Below are 5,930 nucleotides of genomic sequence, written 5' to 3'. Positions count from 1 at the left end.
TGTCATTATTCAGAAAATAAGGTTTCTTTGCTCTAGAGAAAGAGAGAAGTTGAAAAAAAAAAAAAAAAGACTCATCTAAGTTAGGCATTGACCTTCTCCCCTTCCATACAACATACTGGAAGCTTAATCTTCCTTGCTAATTAATGCACCTGTGTCTATATAGCCATTTGTTTATGGAGGTGGTTTTTGTTGTTAAATATTTCCCAACTGTTTATAAAAAATTTTAAGTTATTTTTTAAAATTTTGAGTTCAAAATTCTCTCCCTCCCTCCCACTCCTCAATCCTCATTGAGAAGTAAGCAATTGATCCAGATTATATATGTGAAGTATTGTATATCTGATCTATTCTACTGATCTACTACTCTATTTCTTAACCAGTACTGGATCATTTTCATGATTACCATTTTGTAACACAATTTGAGATCCGACACTAGCCTGCTGCCTTCCTTAACATTTTTTTTCATTGATTCCCTTGATATTCTTGACTTTTGTTCTTCCAAATGAATTTTGTCACTAATTTTTCTAGCTCTATAAAATTCTTTAGTTGGTTGATAATGTCACTGAATAGACAAAATTTAGGTAGAATGTAATTTTTATTATACTGCCTCAACCTACCTATGAGCAATTACTATTTCTACAGTTGTTTAGATCTGACTTTACTTGTGAGAAACATATTTTGAAATTATGTACATACAATCTTTAAATTTGTCTTGGCAGATAAACTTCCAAATATTTTATATTGTCGGCAATTATTTTAAATTAATTTCTCTTTCTCTCTTGCTGCTGGGTTTTGTTTGGTAGTATATAGAAATACTGATGGTGTGAATGGGTTTATTTTATAATTGCAACTTTGCTGAAGCTGTTTATTATTTCAAGTAGTTTTTTAGTTGATTTTTTAGGGTTCTCTAAGCATATCATTATATCATCTGCAAAGAGTGGTAGTTTTTGTTTCTTTATTACCAACTCTATTTCATTCAATTTCTTTTTCTTGTCTTATTGCTATATCAAGTATTTTAGTACTTCACTTTAGTGCTTCACTCCTGATGGGAAGGCTTCAAGTCTGTCCCCATTATAGATTATGCTTAATATTGGTTTTAGATAGATACTATTTATCATTTTAAGAAAGACTTCGTACCTTTCTTAGCATTGGATTCCTATGCTTCTTACTGTTTTTAATAGGAATGAGTGTTGTATTTTGTTAAAGTTTTTTTTATCCATCTATTGAGATAGTAATGATTTTTATTGTTTGTAGTCACTTCTGCTAATAGTCTGATCACGTAGACCCCTCCACCAACTCACACACTCGAGTTTACTTAGTTCCCCATTGCCTCCAGAAACAAATACAAAATCCTTTGTTTGATGTTCAAAGCTTTCCATTCTTTCTCTCTCCTACTCTTCCAGTCTTCTTCATCGAACTCCCCCTTTTTTTTGTGGGGGGGCAATTGGAGTTAAATAATTTGTCTAGGTTTTTATAGCTGCTAAATGCTTGGGGCTGGATTTGAACCCTGATCCTTCTGACTGCTCCATCCACTGTGGTACCTCCTTTCCAATCTTCTTACACATCGTTCCCCCTTTTATCCAGTAACACTGCCCTCCTGGTCGTTCCACAAACACTATCTCCTGGCTCCACGAATGTCTCCTATGCCTGTAACACCCTCCCTCTTCTGCTCTGACTTCTAACCCCTTGACTTCTAAATTCCAACTAAAATTTTAACCTAATCCTTTTCTAACCCCTCTTAATTCCAATGGGAAGATAGCTGAGGCAGGCAGACCCTCCAGCAAATCATTGCAGTAATCAAGGCTGTCTGTGTGTGTGTCTGTGATCGATCGATTTATCGATTTATCTATCTATCTATCTATCTTTCCATCTATCATCTCCCAAATTCTTCCATGTTCTCAGGGAATAGGGATATAATCCCCCCATCTCCATCTAGTACCGAGAAGAGAAAGACAGTTGTGAGAAAACAGGGATGGATGCTGCCCCATGAAAGCAAGACAGATACTTCATTCATAACTGGACCACTCCTCCCCACCACCTCTCACTACAGACACAAACAGAAATCTTGGTTTTTTGTTGTCTGTCTGCTTCCTTTGTTTTTTTCTCTCCCTGTGGTTAGTTATTCTTAACTCATGTTGTGACAGATCCCTACTGGGAGGTATTTTCAGCCACAGAGCCATAAATGAAGAAGAAGAAGGAAAGGTGACTCATGTTTCATGTCTAGTGAATCACTCAAGTGGTCTTCAAGAAAGAAGGATGAGCAACAATAATCACACCATTTATTAAACATCTACCAAACACTGTGCTAGATGCTGAGGATATAAAGATGAAAGAAAAAGGTCTCCTCCTCAAGGAACTTACATTTATGGGAGAAATAACATGTACACATGAATGAAAACAAAATATATGAAAAATAAGTCAAAGGCAGTTTTGGAGGTGGACTAAAAAAGTTGGGGGTAAGGGAGAGGGCCAGGAATCAGGAAAGATCTCATGGTATTTGATCCAACAAGCATTGGGAAAGCAATTTTTGATCAGGGGAATGACATTTGTGAAGACTGACAGGAGAGAGAAATAAAGACAGATAGACATTCAGAGAAAGAGTTTATTAAATGCATCCTATGTACAAAATATTGTTCTAGGCATTGGGAATATAAGTACAGATAAAAGGACAATTCCTGCCCAAAATGAGTTTACAATTCTAATGGGGAAAATGACACTTTAAAAGGAGCTGAAAAATAGAGATGGGAGAGCAGTCATGTAGAATGAACATGATTTGCCTGCATACTTCCTCAAATGGAAGGAATCAACTAATTGGAAGAGGAAGCTATAAGGAAGGAGTGTGCATGCTAAGGTGAAGGTAGAGTATACTGTCCAGGAAATCATGGGGTTTAGCCAGGTTTGAAGTGAGGAAAATCACTTGGGCAGCAGTATAGAAGCTGGATTGAAAAGGAGAGAAGCCAATTTTAGTACAGGTGATTAGGGCCTGAACCAAGCCATAATCATCTGAGTGAACTCATCCACTTCCCTAGGCAAAGCACCTTCCCTGGCATGAAAGGAATGTTCCATGTGTGGCTGACCGAGATAAAGGAATTCTTTTTTCTCCCAGTTGCAAGAAGAAAGGATCTAAGAATAAGAAGTGTCATTAAGACCAGCAAAGTGTCCTTTTTGCTATCTTGAGAGCCATTTTGCTTTGAGTAGAGAACACAATACTGACATTATCTTGCCATTCCCATTCTTTGGAAGCCACTGAAACAGTCTCTGTTCCATCTTACTGAGATAAAAAGTAAGATTAATAGGTCCTGATTGAGTCTGAAGTGCAGGTATATATTGGAACCAGTTTGAACCAGTAAAAGAGAACCTCTTATTAAATTTCCAGGGTGAGCATTTACATCTTGGAAATTGGCAAACAGCAGTTTCTAGGACTTGACTTATTGCTTTGTTGATTTCTAAACTCAAGAAAGTGATGGAAAAATTGTTGAAAATGTAAATTAAAAATTTAAAAATGTCAGATATTGATATATGACAATGATGTAAAAAAAAAACCTAACAAAAACGTTTAAGTGTTTTATAAGGTATATATTCATTTCCAAATTGTAAAAAGCAAGAATTTTTTTTAAAAATAGCTTGAAAAAATAGGAAACAACTTAGGATAAAATCAGAATTCATGATTCTAGGACTTATAACTTTCTTGAGGAGAAGGAAGGCATTTGTGTCTCATGTGTCTCAGGAAAAAAGACCTTATTAATGATAATTTAATAAAATTAGACATGCATTGATACTCTGTCCTTAGAAGGAGAAAGAGGAGTGAGGAAGAGGAGAAAAAGGATGGAGGAGGAGGAGGAGAAAAAGTATGGAGGAGAAAGAGGAGGAGGAGGAGGAAGAGGAGAATGGAAGAGGAGGAGGAGAAAAAGGAGGAGGAGAAGAATGGAGGAGAAGGAGGAGAAAGAGAGGGAGGAGCAGGAGAAAGAGAGGGAGGAGGAGGAGAAAGAGAGGGAGGAGGAGGAAAAAGAGGAGGAGGACCTTCTGAACATTGATAGTCAGGAATACTGGGATCCTTCCAAACATTTACCTAGTCATCTCCTATGCATACTTTCAAGACTGAACTCCGGCTAGTCTCTCATTTGTAATTCTTTCGGAAGCAAAATGGCATAGTAGATAATGTGCTGGACTTGAGTCAGAGTTTGAATGCATAGAAAAGAAAGTCACCTCTCTGGTACTCAATTTCCTTATCTATAAAATGGGGATAACCTCACAGGATTGTTCTAAGGATCAAAAAAGATAATGTGAGCAAAACATTTGTAAACTTTAAAGAGCTCGATAAATTCAAGCCATTATTAATATAATACCATAAAGGTTTTGAATCCTTCCTCTGACACTTACTGCCTATATGACCTTGGCTAATCACCTTACCTACCTCTCAGTATCCCAAGGGGATTACATCACTTTGAGTTCCCTTCAGCAAAATAATCACGGGTCCTGTCCTGACTCATTTCATAAATTAAATATACATTCCTTGAGGGCAAGAACGCTTTATTTTGTGCATAATAAATATTAGTTGGGTAATTATTGCTATTTATTTATTATTACCTTTGGGACTTCTGGTATTTCACTCTGAGACTGTTTCTCGGCCTATAAAGTAAGGGGGCTAGACTCTCTGACTCCTAGCTCTAAATCCTTGGAAAGTAATTAATACTAAGCACAGCCACCAGGCAGTCTCAATATCTAACAATCTCTGCTTATCCCCAGCAGATAGTCAAATAAGTATAAATCAACATAAGCCAAATCTGAAACCAGGAGTTCTGACTACAAATCCAGTGTGCTTTTTATTAAATCACAAAACCGAGCTAGGTCCCTTCTACTCCCCTGCCCAGCAAGACATCTCTTGGAACAAAGGATGAAAAAGAAAGGGGGTTGGGATGGGACCCAGTTCAGAGAGCGGATCTCTGTCTAAGGAGTATATGCAATATTTTATCCCATAGTTTCCCATCTATTCTGCAGCACTTAAAGAAGAAATGGGATGTATCTCAAAATTCAATAGTAGAGGTTTGGAGAAACCACGGGGATGAGATCCTGAATGGTGGGTATGATGGGCAAAGAGAAACCAAAGCATTGATAAAATTTCTCCCTGGTGTAGGCAGGAAGAAGGTTTTGATGATCAAGATCAGTTTAGTTCTGTGGTCCCACCCTCTATGGAGATACTCTAGTCAGAAATCCAAGTCAAGTCAAGTCCCTGAGGCAAAATTTTCCCCATAAATCTACCTATGACCCATGCCATGTTTACTGCCTTTTGGGTCAATCTGCCACAACACTCTGCCTCCTTCCCCATGCCACGGGGTGTCTCTTCTCTCAGATCTCTCTTCTCTCTCCCTTTCAGGATTTAGCCTGCCTGCTAAGGGCACTCCTCAACCTCAAGAGGTTTCAGGGGTCCTCAAACTATGACCCATGGGCCAGATGCGGCAGCTGAGGACGATTATCCCCCTCACCCAGGGCTATGAAGTTTCTTTATTTAAAGGCCCACAAAACAAAGTTTTTGTTTTTACTATAGTCCGGCCCTCCAACAGTCTGAGGCACAGTGAACTGGCCCCCTATTTAAAAAGTTTGAGGACCCCTGCGAAATAATTGGGAGTTCCACTAAGGAGCGTGCCTTTCCATCATTAATTATTAAGACCCCTTTCTGTGTTCTCACAACTCTATTTCATATTTACCATTCCTGGTGTCTATTGTATCCTTTCATTTTGTCTATAATCACTTCCCTAAATAGTTCTATCTCTTGCCAAAGAGAAGGGTCATTGTGAATTCTTCACATGACCAAATCCCAACATTGGGTGCTTTTCCTAGTCACAACCTGGTGCCTTCCATCACCTGGTGTCTACATCAATCACATCAACTGCACTTGCAAGAAAACTGACTATTTCAGGTCTGGCAAGCAGCCT

The sequence above is a fragment of the Sarcophilus harrisii genome, chromosome 2, assembly GCF_902635505.1.
Source record: "Sarcophilus harrisii chromosome 2, mSarHar1.11, whole genome shotgun sequence".
Taxonomy (NCBI): domain Eukaryota; kingdom Metazoa; phylum Chordata; class Mammalia; order Dasyuromorphia; family Dasyuridae; genus Sarcophilus; species Sarcophilus harrisii.
This window is presented reverse-complemented; position numbering follows the sequence as displayed.